The sequence below is a fragment of the Salvelinus namaycush genome, chromosome 16 (assembly GCF_016432855.1).
Source record: "Salvelinus namaycush isolate Seneca chromosome 16, SaNama_1.0, whole genome shotgun sequence".
Lineage (NCBI taxonomy): Eukaryota > Metazoa > Chordata > Actinopteri > Salmoniformes > Salmonidae > Salvelinus > Salvelinus namaycush.
The window spans coordinates 6,997,877-7,017,502 of NC_052322.1; the positions used below are offsets into that span (position 1 = coordinate 6,997,877).

Consider the following 19,626-nt stretch of genomic DNA (forward strand, 5'->3'; position numbering starts at 1 on the left):
CAATGTTCCATTCTGTCCTCCTCCCCTTCTGATATTCTGCATAGCACCAGACATGTAAAAGACAAGCCTAACCTCTACCCTCTCTGGGCCCCAAGTGACTTTTTCCTAGCAGAGAAGGGAAAAGTGCAACTGCCAACAGTATAGTCCAAAAGGAGACATTCTAATGACAAGTATCTCACATAAGCATATTATGAAGATAAATAAAACATCTTATTTATCTATGTTACCCAACTAATTTCTGTTTCATCCCCAACAAAGGGTCAAAAGATTAAAGTTCCTCGGCGTGCACATCCCTTAAGACCTTAAATACGTGATGACACCACATGAGGCTGCAGAAATTTGGCTTGGCCCATAAGACCCTCATGAACTTCTAGAGATTCACAATCGAGAGCATCCTGTTGGGCTGTATTACAGTGTGTTTTACCGACTGATGAACAGCTTCTATCTCCAGGCCATCAGATGGTTAAACAGTCACCACTAGCCGGCCTCCGCCTAGCTCCTTGCCCTGAACCTCTGACACTGTGGCTAGCCGGCTACCACACGATACTCTATCCTGCACCTTAGAGACTGCTGCCCTATGTTCATAGTCATTGAACACTGGTCACTGTAATCATGTTTACATACAGTTTTACCCCCTTTATACAGTATGTATATACTGTCTTCTAGTCACAGCTCATCCTATATAACTACTATAACACACCTTTTCTATTCACATACTGTCTAAACACACCGTTCACATACGATACATATAGATTTATATTCCGCACTCTGGTCTGGAAGCTAATTTCCTGCAATACTATCCATTTTGCCATGGGGTTTTGTACTGTGTATTTAAATACCAATACGTTAACACTTTACTTGACACCCAGCGTCATAACGTCTTGCGACAGTCATTCATAATCATGTCATAACAGCTGAACCTATGGTCATAACACTGTCAAATTTAGACCTGTTGTGACATATATTGTGTTATTTTATGGCTGGTTATGACACCTACATAAGAGTGTCAAAACCAACAAAACCTACCACGGTAGTTATTTATGGCTGGTTATGACACCTACATAAGAGTGTCAAAACCAACAAAACCTACCACAGTAGTTATTTATGGCTGGTTATGACACATACAAAAGAGTGTCAAAACCCACAAAACCTACCACGGTAGTTATTTATGGCTGGTTATGACACCTACATAAGAAAACCCACAAAACCTACCACGGTAGTTATTTATGGCTGGTTATGACACCTACATAAGAGTAAAAACCCACAAATCCTACCACGGTAGTTATTTATGGCTGGTTATGACACCGACATAAGAGTGTCAAAACCCACTAAACTTACCACACAAGGCAAAACATTCCATTACACCATAAACATACTGTTGACACGTATGCCATGTTCAAATTTTTTCATGTTTTTTTATTGACCATAAATTAAAACTGTAATTGCACACTCACTGATGTCAGACATGCACCTGCCCCAATGCTCGGTTGCTGATGACTGGGATGAATGCAGGAGCAGATTTCAGGAGCAGGATAAGACACCCTCTATTTGACTGATGTCTGATATAAGGGCATGTACGTGATAGGCCTATCTGGCTTACATGATTAGGATGGTCTAATGCTTCTTGACAGAGTCATAAAGTGTATGTAATACAGATGATTTAATATGATGAAAAAAACATTACTAAAGAATTCATTAAAATAACAACAAACAATTTAAGAAACAGGAAACTAAAGGAAACTTCCCAGCAAGGAAAAAAATAATTTGAATAAATGTGGGTATTGACACTCTTATGTAGGTGTCATAACCAGCCATAAAACACCACAATATGCAGTACCAGTCCAAAGTTTGGACACACCTACTCATTCAAGGGTTTTTCTTTTCTTTTTAAAATATTTTTGTCACGTGTGCTCCCTCTCCGGCCTCTAGGTCACCGGGCTGCTCGTTATGACGCACACCTGTCACCATCGTTGTCATCAGACTCACCTGGACTCCATCACTTCCCTGATTGCCTTCCCTATATATGTCACTCCCTTTGGTTCCTTCCCTATGCGTCATTGTTTCTGTTTCAGTTTCCTGTCTGTGTGTTGTTTGTGTTTCTTGTTTTGTATTATGTTTCATTTATTAAATGATTCACTCGATGAACTTTCTTCCTGACTCCCAGCGCACACGTTACAGATGGCGTATTGCTGCAGAATGCTGTGGTAGCCATGCTGGTTAAGTGTGCCTTGAATTCTAAATAAATCACAGACAATGTCACCAGCACAGCACCCCCACACCATCACACCTCCTCCTCCATGCTTCACCATGGGAACCACACATGCAGAGATCATCTGTTCACCCACTCTGAGTCTCACAGACACGGCGGATGCAAGCAAAAATCTAAAATTTGGGCTCATCAGACCAAAGGACAGATTTCCACAGGTCTAATGTCGATTATTCATGGTTTTGGCCCAAGCAAGTGTTTTCTTCTTATTGGTGTCATTTAGTAGTGGTTTCTTTGCAGCAATTTGTCCTGATTCATGCAGGCTCCTTTGAACAGTTGATGTTGACTGTCTGTTACTTTATTTGGGCTGCAATTTCTGAGGCTGGTAACTCTAATGAGCTTATCCTATGCAGCAGAGGTAAATCTGGGTCTTCATTTCCTGTGGCGGTCCTCATGAGAGCCAGTTTCATCATAACTCTTGATGGTTTTTGCGACTGCACTTGAAGAAACTTTCAAAGTTCTTGACATTTTCCCAGATTGACTGACCTTCCTGTCTTAAAGCAATGATGGATCTCTTTGCTTATTTGAGCTGTTCTTGCCATAATATGGACTTGGTATTTCACCAAAATAGGGCTATCTTCTGTATACCACCCCTACCTTGTCACAACACAACTGACATTGACACATTCAATACCACCTTGCACAATCTTGCCTGCATCTAGCTAATCTAGGGTGTAATCATTAGTCCAACAGTTGCAAATGAGAGTTTTATATTGGACAAATTCAGGTATGTTTATCCACATTTCGTTCCGTTTGCTTTCATTTAACAAACGTTCTCCAACAGAATTGGCGGAACGAATACGCCCCTGATCACACACAAACACAGTTCACTTTCATAGCAGCAGTGCTTAATTTGAGCCCAATCATCACCTCTCCATTTTGGACTGTTTTGTTCCGGGACATTTTTGGCCGGATCTGGTACCTTTTCATGGCATAACAAATAATAATCACTTTTGGCAATGTAAAAATTTGAATAAACGCAATCAAAGTCCATTTGAGTTGCCTCTTCCTTAATTCTCCTGCCCGCCCCCCCCCCCCCTGTATCTGTCACAGAACTAGAATGAGATTCACTTTCTGTGATCTCTCTCCCTCTGCTCTGATAGACATGAGCCTGCAACTCTCATGGCACTTCATCATTTATTTCCTTATACAACCATAGCCACGTGAAGTGTTCTGCAGCACACACAAGAAATTGAAATACATTTGCCAAATTGCTGTCTGTTCAAAAATTAATTAAATAATTCAGAATAGCCAACTACACTATTAGAAAGCCTAAACTTTTGACACAGAGGATAAATGGCTTATTGTAATAGCCTAGCTGTGGAGTGTAGCCCAATACAAGGCATAGCCTACAGTCTGGAATCCACAGCAAATATGTCAGTGAACAAACAGCATGCAGACAAAACTGGCCTTTTGCAATATTCCAAATAGCCTACAATCGCGGGAAAACACAGGCTGGAAAGCAAATGGCTCCTGCTGAAAAGAGAAGACTCTAATATGTCAGCTGTTGGCTACCAAAATATTTGATCAACTTCCAAATATTGTTTGTTTTACAAAGTAAAACAAGAGAGGCTTTTGGCACAAGCGCATAGGCCAAAGAGCTGCACAGCTTTGGGTGAGTAAGTGAAACTGGAAAGCATTTTTAGGACTATAATTTCCTCCTCATATTGTAGCCTACAAAATGTGTCTCCACACAACTAGACCTAGGCTATAGATGGATTCAAGACACGGTCGTTTTCATTGATCTCAGATTCTCCGTTTGTCAGTGTCAAAGTAGTCTGTCATTTGATGATTTGTGCTTTGAAGATGACTGGAAACACTGAAAAAAACGTCAGTGATCTTCAGGTCAGAAAGATGGAGCTCTAGAAAGTGGCCAGAGTTCCCCACTTGGAATTCCTAGTAGGATGACCGTTCAAATTGAATTCTCCAAGTCGGAGCTCGTTTTTTCCTGATTTCCCAGTTGTCTTGAACGCACTGAAGTCGGAAGTCGGAGATTTCCCAACTCCAAGTTCCCAGTTGTCTTGAACGTGGCATTAAAAAAGATTATGCCAAAGTCTCCAGTCATGTAAAATTACGTAGAATTGCATGAAATGCGTTTATAAAAGGCCAAACATTTCCTGCACCCTAGGCCACAAAAAAGGTTTCCCATGTGTGCAACTTCTGTTAGTGCCCCTTGTCTACTGCTCTATTCCACTACGTAAATGTGATGCTATGCATCCAATGCTTTATTATAAAGGGGAGATTTTTTTCTCATGCGTTCCGGTACCTCAGAGCTCCTCAGGTCACCCCCTCTCGATTTGACTTCTTGTTCCTGCTCCTCCCGATTTATAAATTAAGCACTGCATAGCAGCCACAAACCAACAGCATGATCCTTTTGATTGTTGTATAATTCTTTATCACATTTACGTGCTCTCCTCCTCTCACATTTTCAATTTGCTTATGGACTTCAGTGCAAAACACATCAGCTGTCTGTGGCCAGGCGAAAAAAAGTCTTCCACGCCAAATGTTCATATCATAATCGCCAACCGCTACACACAGCCTACATCACTGTCACCATATTAGCTAACGTCATAATCAGCATAGCTGCTAGAACTAACGTGTTAGTAAACTCGCTACAATCACACAGGCCAAGGTGGCAATACATTTATAAAACCAAAAGCCTAGCTTTCCTTGGAAGAGTTCCAGTGTTGGATAGCAATAGCCAGCTAGCGAACATAGCATCCCTCTCTGTTTGAGACAGGTGTTTGAGTAGGCTAAACTAGCTAGATGAATTAGCTTGCTAAGAAAGGAATTTGTTCAAAACTGTTTAACTATTGCCTTTCTCTCTCTTTGAGTCAACTACTCACTACATTTTAAGCACTGCAGTGCTAGCTAACTGTAGCTTATGCTTTCAGTACTAGATTCATTCTCTGATCCTTTGATTGGGTGGACAAAATGTCAGTTCATGCTGCAAGAGCTCTGATAGGTTGGAGGACGTTCTCCGGAAGTTGTCATAATTACTGTGTAAATCCATGGAAGGGGGGGGTAAAATCCACACACCTCCTAGGTTTTGTATTGGAGTTAATGTACCGAGGGGGACGGAAACTAGCTGTCCACCGGCGACACCATGGTGACCATGGTGAACAGAGTGCTGTTGAGGCTACTGTAGATCTTCATTGCAAAAAAGTGTGTTTTAATCAATTATTTGGTGACTTTAATATATGTAGTATAGTTTTATCTAAAAAGTATATATTTAATGTTTCACTATTTATATTTTTCTGATATTCACTGAGGATGATGGTCCTCCACTTCCTCCTCTGAGGACCCTCCACTGACACGTGTAGATTGCATTTTGGATTCGTTGCGACATTTGTTGATCTCATGTTGTTTTCTTTTTAAAATTATTATTTGTGTACTCATTTGACACTATACTGCATTGTTAGGAGCTATTAACATAGCCAAACACTATAACATCTGTTAAACTGTGTACGCGATCAATAAACGTTTATTTGATTTTTATTTGCTATGGATACATACGGGTGGATGCCAACGCCCATCTAGACGGTCGAGCTGTGGCTGTTATCATCACTGTTTGGCTTCAGTTCCAGCCAGTCTGTCACGGCCGATGCTGGAAGTGGACCAAAGCGCAGCGTGGTGAGCGTACATATTCCTTTATTTTAGAAATGACGCCGACAAAAACAATAAACAATACAAAACAACCGTGAAGCTTAAGGGCTATGTGCCACAAACAAAGTTAACTTCCCACACTGAAAGGAGGGAAAAGGGCTACCTAAGTATGGTTCCCAATCAGAGACAACGATACACAGCTGTCCGTGATTGAGAACCACACCCTGACCAAACCAAATAGACAAAAAAAGGCTCTCTAAGGTCAGGGCGTGACAGTACCCCCCCCCCCCCCCCCCCCCCCCCCCTCCCAAAGGTGCGGACTCCGGCAGGAAAAACCAGAACCTATAGGCGAGGGTCTGGGTGGAAATCTATCCGGCGGCTCAGGTGCGGGACGCAGACCCCGTTCCACCACTGGCTCACCCAACTTTGGTGGCATCTCTGGTGCGGGGACCCTCGGGCCCCGGACTGGGCACTCTCGCTGCGGGCCCCGGACTGAGCACCCTCGCTGCGGGCCTCGGAATGGGCACCCTCGTTGCGGGCCCCGGATTGGGCACCCTCGTTGCGGGCCCCGGACAGGGGACCGTCCCTGGAGGCTACGGACCAGAGCCCGTCGCTGGAGGCTCCGGACCGGAAACCGTCGCTGGAGGCTCCAGACCGGAGAACGTAGCTGGAGGAGGCTCCGGACCGGAGAACGTCGCTGGAGGCTCCGGACCGGAGGCCATCGTTGGAGGCTTCGTGCCGGAGGCCGTTGTTGGAGGCTTCGTGCCATCAAATCAAATCAAATCAAGTTTATTTTATATAGCCCTTCGTACATCAGCTAATATCTCGAAGTGCTGTACAGAAACCCAGCCTAAAACCCCAAACAGCAAGCAATGCAGGTGTAGAAGCACGGTGGCTAGGAAAAACTCCCTAGAAAGGCCAAAACCTAGGAAGAAACCTAGAGAGGAACCAGGCTATGAGGGGTGGCCAGTCCTCTTCTGGCTGTGCCGGGTGGAGATTATAACAGAACATGGCCAAGATGTTCAAAATGTTCATAAGTGACAAGCATGGTCAAATAATAATCAGGAATAAATGTCAGTTGGCTTTTCATAGCCGATCATTAAGAGTTGAAAACAGCAGGTCTGGGACAGGTAGGGGTTCCATAACCGCAGGCAGAACAGTTGAAACTGGAATAGCAGCAAGGCCAGGTGGACTGGGGACAGCAAGGAGTCATCATGCCCGGTAGTCCTGACGTATGGTCCTAGGGCTCAGGTTCTCCGAGAGAGAGAAAGAAAGAGAGAAGGAGAGAATTAGAGAGAGCATACTTAAATTCACACAGGACACCGGATAAGACAGGAGAAGTACTCCAGATATAACCAACTGACCCTAGCCCCCCGACACATAAACTACTGAAGCATAAATACTGGAGGCTGAGACAGGAGGGGTCAGGAGACACTGTGGCCCCATCCGATGATACCCCCGGACAGGGCCAAACAGGAAGGATATAACCCCACCCACTTTGCCAAAGCACAGCCCCCACACCACTAGAGGGATATCTTCAACCACCAACTTACAATCCTGAGACAAGGCCGAGTATAGCCCACAAAGATCTCCACCAGAGCACAAACCAAGGGGGGGCGCCAACCCAGACAGGAAGATCACGTCAGTAACTCAACCCACTCAAGTGACGCACCCCTCCTAGGGACGGCATGAAAGTGCCATGTCTCACCCCTGGAGGCTTCTTACCATGGATCATCACTGGAGGCTTCTTGCCATGGATCATCACTGTAGGCTTCGTGCCAGGGATCATCACTGGATGCTTCTTGCCATGGATCATCACTGGAGGCTTCGTGCCATGGATCATAACTGGAGGCTTCGTGCCATGGATCACCACTGGAGGCTTCGTGCCATGGATCATCACTGGAGGCTTCTTGCCATGGATCATCACTGGAGGCTTTGTGCCATGGATCATCACTGGAGGCTTCGTAACATGGATCACCACTGGAGGCTTCCTGCCATGTATAATCACTGGAGGCTTCGTGCCATGGATCATCACTGGAGGCTTCGTGCCATGGATCATCACTGGAGGCTTCCTGCCATGGATCATTACTGGAGGCTTCGTGCCATGGATCACCACTGGAGGCTTCTTGCCATGGATCACCACTGGAGGCTTCTTGCCATGGATCATCACTGGAGGCTTCGTGCCATGGATCACCACTGGAGGCTTCTTGCCATGGATCATCACTGGAGTGGAGAGACACACAGGAAGCCTGGCTCTGGGAGCAGGCACAGGACTCACCAGGCTGGGGAGACATGCAGGAGGGTTAGTTCTTAGCACAGGCACAGGACTCACCAGGCTGGGGAGACATGCAGGAGGCCATGTCCTTGGCCGAGGCACCGGATACACTGGGCCATGGAGGCGCACTGGAGGTCTCAAGCTAAGAGCCTGTACAACCCGTCCTGGCTGAAAGTTGACTTTGGCCCTGCACGTGCGGGGCGTAGGCACAGGACGCACTGGGCTGTGCAGACGCACTGGAGACATAGTGTGCAGAGCCGGCACAGGATATCCTGGGCCGTAGAGACGTCCTGGAGGTCTGGAGAGCAGGGCTGGCACAATCCTTCCTGGCTGGATGCTCACCCTAGCCCGGCAGATGCGGGGAGCTGGGATGTAGCGCACCGGGCTAAGAACGCATACTGGAGACACCGTGCGCTCCACCGCATAACACGGTGCCTGACCAGTACGACGCCCGCGATGGTAAGCACGGGGAGTTGGCTCAGGTCTCCAACCTCACTCAGCAACACTCCCCGTGTACCCCCCCCCCCCCCCCCCCCCCTCTCAGGCTTCCTTGCCAGCTGTGTTCCCTCATAACGCCGGTTCCCTTTACCTGCTGCCTCCGCTATCCTGGCTGCCTCCACCTGTTCCCATGGGAGGCGATCCCTTCCAGCCAGGATCTCCTCCCATGTGTAGGATCCCTTGCCGTCCAGGATGTCCTCCCATGTCCAGTCCTCTCTTCCTCGCTGCTTGGTCCTTTGGTGGTGGGTAGTTCTGTCACGTTCGTCGTATTGCGAAGACCAAGGCGCAGCGGGATATGAATACATTCTACTTTTAATAACGGAAGAACACTGAACAAACTAACAAAGTAACAAAAATGAACGTGAAGCTAAATAGAACGAGTGCTGACATGCAACTCCACATAGACAACTACCCACCCTCGTCACACCCTGACCTGACCAAAATAATACAGAAAATATAGAACTAAGGTCAGGGCGTGACAGGAGGGTTTACGTAATGTGTGTGTGTGGACAGAGCAGGGTAAGGGCTTCCAATGCATGTCCTTTGTTTCGAAAATGTTATTTCATATCTGGAGCTGATCCCTCTGGAGAATATCAAACACTTTGAGGAATAACAGAAGGGGTAATACATACCGCAGTTAAAATAAGAGAGGAGCTTCTGAAAATCGGTAATGAAGAGAAATAGACCTTGGCCAAGAATCTTACAAAACATAACAAAATAGTTCATATTGATATGATATACCTCCGCCCCAAATGTGAAAAAGTGCCAATTAGCAGGCTTTCCACTTGGCAGGTGAAGCAATCCCACATGGACATGAGAAAATAGTGTGTATATTACGCCTACGGTAAGGGATTTTAGTATGGTTTTTGGTATGCATTTTATAATTTCGAGAAAGGAGAAATTGTAGAAATAAAAGTATCAGGTATGTGACTTTGACAAATTTAAGTCTTCCCATAAACTATAGGAGAAAAATACCAATATATCTACCCATGCACACAGTGCTATTGACAATGGAAGTAGACCTCCTCTCGCCACGAGTTGAAGAGTGAGCACAGGAAATCCCCGTGAACCATGTTTCAAATGGTGCTCATCCTGTTGTTAAGGGATGAGTTTCGAGGTAGGAGATAAGGAGACACTTTCTAGGGACAATTTAAAGTGTATGTACAATAGAGATGGATGGAGAACAGTGAAGTCAGTGAAGTCACTTACCAGTTCACCAAAGTGCTTCATGGCATACTCCAGGACCCCAGATGCTGCCTCTGGCTGCTGCAGTTTGTTATTGATGCTGGAACGAGACGGACAGAAGCAAAGAGACAGCTTTTAGGCAATATCCATACCCAATCTGGCAACCGACTCTCAGGAGCTCTCCTGAGTCGAATTAAGCATTCTCTGGGTGATGGATAGCGTCTGAGGTCCCACACACATAAATATATACAACAATCAGAAGTTATGAAATGGAAGGAATGGGAGCCAGGCAATGCTGTCACTGTATGCCTGATTGCACTGAACAACCCTGGTTGAGAGCCATGTCTGCTGAGAGAAAGCATGTTTGGAGAGTGGGTCTAATTTATGAATCATCAGTAGAGTACATCCAATTTGTTTTCTGAAAAGTAGTCCACCTATGTGTGCTTATGTTTGATCAAATGGGTGCAATCCATTCGTAAGTCATCACACACGGTTTCTAACCTACAGCACGTCCTGAAAGGGCAAACGTGATGAATCCAAAAGTGCAGCTGAATTTACTGTGACTTTAAACATGCATTTGCATTAAATTAGATTTGTGAAGTTAGGGCCAATGACCTTGCCTGGCTACCCAAACTCCTTGCTCCTGCCAAACGCTATGCCACGTCCACGGACGTTAGTTCTTCTCCGCAATGAGTCTGGATCTGAGTACCTCCCCGACGATTTCCAGAATGGAAATGTATTCTAGACCATATGATTGGTCCCAGAATACCGATGGGTTGGGCCAGAGCCAGAACATATGTGGGTATAGCGGCTTTCTAGACATTCTGTCTTTGATACTCTGATTAGTTAGCGATGATACTATCGCTGATGACTTTGTTATGTACAACACACTTCATGTTGACGTCACCAGAAACAACTTCAATAAATGGCAGCCTCGGACTGAAGTATGTAGCGAACAATACAGCAGCTGAAGAATTCAGTTTGAGGCGTCAGGCAACCAATGACCTCCTACGAACACGAAAGGCTGGGAAAAAACAAACCAATAACAATGCCACTGGTGAGTGACAAAGCAGGGGTCCTGTTGACACATAGGGGATACTGTTGTCATAAAGTCGCCCTTAAATCTGAGAGTAGCCCCCTGGACTCCTTTTATGATCATTGCTAATTTGCTATCATGAACAAGCCAATTGCCGACTGGAGTGTTCACTCACTGGCTTTTGTGTGTTAAACATGTTGTTTTTTTTCACCCAAAAAAGGTGTATATTGTGAAAGGTAAATGTGCTGGCCCAGCCTATCGGCATGTGTCACATTTAGGAGATAAATTACGTGTCATCCGCTTTTCGGTCTTGACAATGATCCCCCAGCTGTCTAATGTGTGTTTAAGAACCTCGTACATCTGGAAGAACTAATCTGAAACACAATTCTGTAGTATTTCCTCAACTATGGAAAGCCACGCTTGCAGTGCCAATACATCTGTTAAAATGTAGCATTTGAAGGAAGGGGGGTCCTGAGGACAGCAGGCGAGAGAATTGAAAGACATTGGAGCCTATATGTCAGGAATCCCAGAGTCCCCTGGGGTCAGGGCCAGACTATTGAGTTGGCTGGACCCAGGGAGTGGTCATCTGCACACAAACACTGCTGTTGCTAACCATATGTATTTTTCTAATACAAAATTGGGCATATCAAACATTAAATATGCGGTAGGTAATAAGTAAAACAGAGTCCACATTTTCTAGAACCAAGACAACTGGGAATTCAGAAACAAAACAAGCTCAGACTGGGAAAAATCGTGACGTCGGTGATGTTAAGGTCGGAGAAGTCAGAGCTCTAGGATGATGACGAGTTTCTGACTTGTAATACCGAGTTGGATGACCGGAAAGAGAATATTTTCCCAGTCAGAGGCCCACAAAAAATCTAAGTTCCCGGTTGTCTTGCTGCACCCAGTTACGGCTTCATATGAACCGTAAAATAACCTTTGTAGCCCCACCCAGTGACCTTTCGAGTTGTTTTGGGCCAACGACATACACTACATTACCAAAAGTATGTGGACACCTGCTCGTCGAACATCTCATTCCAAAATCATGGGCATTAATATGGAGTTGATCCCCCTTTGATGCTATAACAGCCTCCACTCTTCTGGGAAGGCTTTCCACTAGATGTTGGAACATTGCTGCATGGACTTGCATCCATTCATCCACAAGAGTATTAGTAAGGTCGGGCACAGATGTTGGGCGATTAGGCCTGGCTCACACTCGGCGTTCCAATTCATCCCAAAGGTGCTCGATGGGGTTGAGGTCAGGGCTCTGTGCAGGCCAGTCAAGTTTGACCACACCGATCTCGTCAAACCATTTCTGTATGGACCTCGCCTTGTGCATGGGAGCATTGTCATGCTGAAACAAGAAAGGGCCTTCCCCAAACTGTTGCCACAAAGTTGGAAGTACAGAATTGTCTAGATTGTCATTGTATGCTGTAGCGTTAATATTTCCCTCTACTGGAACTAAGGGACATAGACCAAACCATGAAAAACAGCCCAGACCATTATTCCTCCTCCACCAAACTTTACAGTTGGCACTATGCATTGGGGCAGGCAGCGTTCACCTGGCATCCACCAAACCCAGATTCGTCCATCGGATTGCCAGATGGTGAAGTGTGATTCATCCCTCCAGATAACGAGTATCCACTGCTCCAGTGGCTTTGGGACTCCCAATCACGGCAGGCACTCATTTCCTTGAGTCATTTTTATTCATCCCCTAATTACAACCTCTAGGGGTTAGGGTTAATCATCAAATACCTTGAAGGACAAATCAAAAACAAAGAAAAACTAAATCACACACACACACACACACACACACACACACACACACACACACACACACACACAGGCGCGCACACAGCGCTAAAGCTCCCCAGATGAGGTCTATTGACGAATTGGAATAAGTAACAGTGTCCCTCAGTCATAGCCATAGCCGCAGCTTTAAACACAACTCTAAACACAACCAGATGACAGGGCTCACATAATATGCTCCATGGTGAGGTCTCCGACAACACAGCCAGCAGCCACCTTACAAGACAACCATCCAGCCAAGCCACTTCTTTGCTGGAAATATGGCCCAGAGTCATTAACAGGCTGAAGTTCCCCTCTGTTTTACCCCTGTGAGGCATTACCCCAGCCACCAAAAAGTTACTGGAAAAAAGCTGTGACTGTACTGAGTGGCTGTAGCTAGCTACCCCTGTTGTGACTGACTGCCCCTTGAAGTCATAGGAACTGTGAGCTCTTTCCGTACTGGCTATAGATTGGGCTCAAGCATCTTTTTCTGATTCCCCTGGACATTTCCCCGCTCAGACCCAGAATTTGAGGTTGTTTCCTGGCCGCCACTGTTACCATAGCTTTGGTTTATAAGAGACCAGGGGCTTTAGCCTTTTGTTAAGTGCTTTGAGACACAGGGCTTAGTAGAAAGCACAATGAAAATCAAATGTAATCGTACTGCAGAGACCAAATCCTTTTTTTTTCACTAAACCTGCAGAGCCCATCTAATTTGACCACACATTTCCAGATAGTCCCAAAAGACAGAGCTCAGCCCTTTGTTATTGTAATATTTGTGTTGTGGAGAAATGACCAGGCAGGAGACGGGAGTACAGTTCGTTTTCGTTTCGTCAAAACCCCTCGTGCTCTACAGCCCCCGGGCACAATAGTGCGCATGTGTATTTCCTATTGGGTGTAGTAACGTAACACTGCCGTAATTCATCACCGCTTAGTAACAGCATAGTAACTAATATAAACAGATGTAGATCACCCATACTACATATTACAAAAAAACAGAGTCTTTGGTCCTATTGTCGTTTATCATGTCAGAAAAGAACAAATAATACAGTTAAATTAAACCGTTGGCGGGCAACCATTCAATATTTCTAGTCATGGTGAAAGTATTCAGTTACCTGGGCTAATCAGAAACATTGACTAAGTGTTGCCTCTTGGCTCTCATGATTAATATAACGAAGGTAGAACCCCTGTAATTGAACACTGGGGGGAAATCACTCTACACTCAAGGAGGTTTTAAAGAGTGACATAAATCATGGTCGAAAATATAGGTGAATCATCTTGAGGGTCAGTCTATATTGTGTGATAAAAAATTATGTAGAAATTACAGTTGCTTTGATTTGATACATTTGCTTTACCAATTTAAACGTGTATTATACATTCAAGTATTGAGAGACTTAACTTTTACGAAAGCAAGACATGCTGAACTCTCTGGTCGATTAAAGCCTCCACATAGAGAAACAAAACACTCTATTCTCACGCAATTGTCCTGTTTTTTCTATACCATTGAGTAGATTGGCTTTTGGTTTTAACGAGACAGAATATAATCTTCAAGAAAAATGTTGCCAATTCTGCCACAGACCATAAAGTATGTGTGAAGGAGAGAGAGACAGAATTACTGAACCTAATCTGCAGCAATCAGGAAAGTATCCTCTTAGGACTAATAGTGGCAAACGTTTGACAGAAAAACCTGTAAAAAAATTACACCACATTGCGCTTTTGTTAGAGTTATATTAAAAATCAGTTTTGGGAAATTAGGGATCAGGTTCCATTGAATTGAGGTGCAGTATTTCAGATTGAGTATTGCGCACATATTTTTCAGATTGAGTATTTCTTCAATGTGCTTTACATAATCATGGTGGAAACTGTACACACACGCAGTGGATGCTTTTCAGTTCAACACTCAAAATAGGTTTATTGACAAAGAAGTGCCCTGGAGCTCTTTCAGCTTGAGGAATCACTGGAACTTCCCACCCTGATGATACGACCACTTCGCCCCATTATAATTGATCATGCTGTTTTGTTCATCTGCAGCTTGGCTTGGTTTTCCTGCAGTATCGGCTTCACCTTGTCTGTAATGTATCGGCTTCACCTTCGATAATGACCCCTTACAAAAAAACTGGAACGTAACAGTGCATTCTACGCTAGTGGGCGATTTTGTCTAGACTTTTCACCAAGGTTCAGGGCGAGAGCCAAGAAATGCACGTGTAAGCCACGCCTGAATCAGGAGGAGCAGCATGTGAGGAGAGGAAAAGTTATTTGAAGTGGTCTTTAAAGAGACTTCAAGCAATGGGCAGTGTCGGCTTCCCTGATGGGGGAGGAATGGGGGGGGGCGACCTGATCCATCTGCCAGAAAGAGAAAACAAAGCCCCCACAATGCACTCCTCCAAAATATGCTGAAGAAAATATACGGTGACAGAGATATTTTCTGTTGAAGAAAGTTGTTTGAGTCCAACGACACTGTGCCCTTTCGCCCCTCTGAAATTGCAGTGTTATTGGGGGAAGCTATGGTAAGCACTGGTTGATGGCTATATGGCAGGGCTGGAGTCAGATAAGGCAATCCCTCTAGTGAGGCTAGAAGAATACAGACTGAATCCCTAGATCGTGAGTCCACAAACTAACATTGGGTTTCTTAATATAATGGTTGCCTTTTGGTGTTAGACTCCTTGACTCTGTTAACCCTATCAGTTCCAGGACCAAAAATCGGAATTTCATTTATCTTATTTCTATCTGCATGTCCAGCATTTATATTTAGCCTCACAATTAAGTGTTTTACCGTTTTATTTTCAGGACAACCCGGGTTACAAGTAGAACACAAAACAATGTGATATAAACAGTTGCATTCATGAGATTTATTGATAAATGTCAATGAAAAAAAGATCCGCCAAAGCAAAAACCGGATAAAAATGTATTTATATGAGTGCTGTAAGTACAGAAATTACTTGTTCAGTGGGAAATTAATATCCAAATAGTCAGTGACAATTGTGTGGAGTTTGTGACAGTAACCATGGGAGCTTATTACAGTATTATAGATACTGTCCTTGGATTTCCTATTGTCCTCTATGTAGAAGAGCCCCTTGCTTTCTAACGACTCTTGTATAGCTTGTGAGCGTCATAGAGCAACATTTTTTCCATGTGTGTGTTTGTGTGAGTCGCAGCTTTTCATAGATAGTAATTTAATAAGCCATTCGGACTCTACAGATATTTTTGCAAAAAGACCTGGCCTCGGGCCCTTTCGGGATCCGCCTTTGGCTCACAAACACCACTCTACTCAGCCCCCACTAATCGCAGAAGAAACAGACAAATCCAATGGTACAACCCAAAATTCTGTAGCTCAAACACACGTTTAAAAGAGGTTAGAAGTGCAAATCGGTGGGACTTATTTGGGTTAAGGCTTTCAAAATGTTCCAAGAGTATGGAAAGTGGAAAAGTGACAGCTGTTTGACATGTCTCTGGCCGTGGTGCATATTCATATACATTTATGGTTAGATCAGAATATCCATCATAATCATTGGCCTCTTCAGAGAATTAAGTCAAAACCACAAGTCCAAATCCAATCTCCATCGATGGCTTAGAAAAGGGCAGATTTAGCAAGCTAGCTACTGCAGGACATCGCCACAAGCAGACAACCTACATGTTTCTTTGAAAATGACGTTTTGCAAAGGAAGTGATTTGATTGGTCTGAAGCCAAATCTAAACTGGCCTCTCTTGGGGGGCGTTTTCCTGCACTGACCTACTTGATGACTTACTTGGTGTGTGAACTGCTGCCTGCTCATAACTTACAGATTGTTGTTGACACATCAACCAGGATCAAGATGCAGGGACATTTGTGACTTGTTTTGGTAATCAGTGACTGTATTGGAGGGGGAGTGGTTTCATCTCTTTTCTGAATGTTTACAGTATGTTTATGATCTGTGTATTAATATTATTCGTTTCAGAAATCCATTCGCAGTGCTAGTTATAGCCTACTGTTAGCTAGCTAGCTAGGATATAGGCCAAGGACTAGATAAACTGCATTTTTAAGTTAAGTTTTTTCCTCATTGTAGGCTACTACTTTAAACGACTTTTAGTCTTGAAATCTTTGTTTTTTTACTATACCACCTTACTCACTCTGTTTAGCACATGGCCTCACATGAATCCTTAAAGAGATGGGTGGGGCTAAGACCTAAGAGGGTGTGAACGATGCTGAATAGGTGTAGACAAGAAGAGCTCTCCAGTAGGTGTACCAAAACATTTTCTCAAACCTTTATCAACTTTCATAGCAGAATTACTTCCCCACTGTTTCTCAACTGCAATGTATGATATACCGTTTTGTAGCGCTGAGTCTCTACCTATATCCAATGTAAAAAACACAACAACATTTGTTGTTTACATGAGATCGAATGGAGTAGGTCGGTCACATATGTGTGTTGTTGACTGTGATAAAGGGATCATAGGCAGCGAGTGAGTTTCAAGTTAGTGGAAAATAATTTGCTGTATAAAAATTGACCTTTTATAGTAAAGCTTTCCATGCATCATCGCATTTGATACTTACGTAAGAGCTGTTCCTTGCGTGGCTGAGTGCATATAGCATAGAGTACAGTACAGTACTTAGTAGTTTAGTACTTTTACAGTACTAAACTACAGCCTACGTTTTTCCTTTCTTTGCATGGAAAAAATGTGTCTTTCTATTAACACGTTTCATGTATATTTATATGACTGGAGGCATAAGCAGAATATTTGTTTTACAATTTTTTTTAAATGTAACCTTTATTTATCTAGGAAAGTCAGATAAGAACAAATTTGTGTTTACAATGACGGCCAACCCCAGCCAGACCCGAACGACGCTGGGCCAATTGTGCGCCACCCAATGGGACTCCCAATCACGGCCGGTTGTGATACAGACTGGAATCGAACCAGGGTCTGTAATGATGCCTCTTGCAATGTCAGAGCGGCATAGACTAAGATACAGTAGAATAGTAGAATAGAATACCGGTCAAAAGTTTTAGAACACCTACTCATTCAAGGGTTTTGCTTTATTTTTACTATTTTCTACATTGTAGAATAATAGTGAAGACATCAAACTATGAAATAACCCATATGGAATCATATAGTAACCAAAAAAGTGTTAAACAAATCAAAATATGTTTTATATTAGAGATTCTTCAAATAGCCACCATTTGCCTTGATGACAGCTTTGCACACTCTTGGCATTCTCTCAACCAGCTTCATGAGGAAGTCACCTAGAATGCATTTCAATTACAGGTGTGCCTTGTTAAAAGTTAATTTGTGTATCACCACCTGGTACAGCAACTGCACCGCCCACAACTGCAAAGCTCTTCAGAGGGTTGTGTGGTCTGCCAAACGCATTACCGGGGGAAAACTTCCCGCCCTCCTGAACACCTCCAGCACCCGTTGCCATAGGAAGGCCAAAAAGATCATCAAATACATCCACAGGTACACATTTAATTGACTCAAATGATGTCAATTAGCCTAACAGAAGCTTCTAAAGCCATGACATCATTTTATGGAATTTTCCAAACTGTTTAAAGGCACAGTCAACTTAGTGTATGTAAACTCCTGACCCACTGGAATTGTGATACAGTGAATTATAAGTGAAATAATCTGTCTGTATACAATTGTTGGAAAAATTACTTGTGTCATGCACAAAGTAGATGTCCTTACCGACTTTCAAAACTATAGTTTGTTAACAAGAAATTTGTGGAATGATTGAAAAACTAGTTTTAATGACTCCAACCTAAGTGTATTTAAACTTGTAAACTTCCGACTTCAACAGCATTTATTTATTTTCTTCTTGGGGGGGAATGTGGGAGGGGTCTTGGATGTTTGAGGGACAGCTATTGGGGAACTGTGGGGGGGATCTTGGAGGGTTCTGGTTCACTTTTATTGGCCTGGTGGTAGATCGGTCAGCATGCCTTTGAGCAGGGCATTAACCCTGGATGCTTCTGTGTGTCGCTCTGAATGGGAGTCTGTTGGATGACTGGTGTGGTGTAGTTGTTGAGTGGCTTCACTGCAAGTATATTGTACGTTTCGGATATTCAATAAAAAAATAAACATTTATACACCTCACCTTGTGTTCCTTATTCCTGTAAAGAAGAAGATTTGTCTTATCCTTGTGAGATCATCCTTGATTTTGTGGGAGTGTTGGAGAAGAGAAAATGTCACAAAACATGTCACAAAACATGCTCCCGACTCGTTTATTCCACCTTTCCTTCCCAACCATTGCTGGCAGCAGTGCAGCTGCATTGTGAATTCACGTGGAATTTCATGAAAATTTCATATTGTTTATTTTTATACCTTTTCCCCTCCTTTTTCTCCCCAATTTCGTGATATCCAATTACGATCTTGTCTCATCGCTGCATCTCCCCAACAGGCTCAGGTGAGGCGAAGGTTGAGTCATGTGTCCTCCGAAACATGACCCGCCAAACCGCGCTCTTTAACACCCACCCGCTTAACCGCACCAATGTGTCGGAGGAAACACCGTTCAACTGATGATCGAAGTCAGCCTGCAGGCGCCCAGCCCACCACAAGGACTCGCTAGAGCACGATGAGTCAAGTAAAGCCCCCCCCCCCCCTGGCCAAACCCTCCCCTGATCCGGACGATGGTGGGCCAATTCTGCACCGCTCTTTGGGACTCCCGGTCACGGCCGGTTGTGACACAGCCTGGGAACCCGGGTCTGTAGTGACGCCTCAAGCACTGCGATGCAGTGCCTTAGACCACTGCGCCACTCGGGAGTGGCTCGGCAACCAAAATACAAATGGGATTGGAGAAAAGAGTATGATTTTAGAAGAAATTTAATCAGGGCCTTTTTGCAAATGCACCCACATCGACTACAATTTAGTTCAGAGAGATCAGGGAGAACCCACAACTATGGAACCAGATTTAATTGTAATTTACCAGAAGTCACAAAAGTCGGGATGACTTCTCTTTCCCCGGCACATTTTCACGCACCATGTCTTTGAAGAAAAGCGGTAGAC

The 19,626-nt window shown here is 44.1% G+C and overlaps 1 pseudogene; it reads right to left on the reverse strand.

Annotated features, from left to right (window-relative positions):
- The window catches only part of LOC120060866, a 102,106-nt pseudogene that overhangs the window by 23,283 nt on the left and 59,197 nt on the right, over nt 1-19,626 (reverse strand).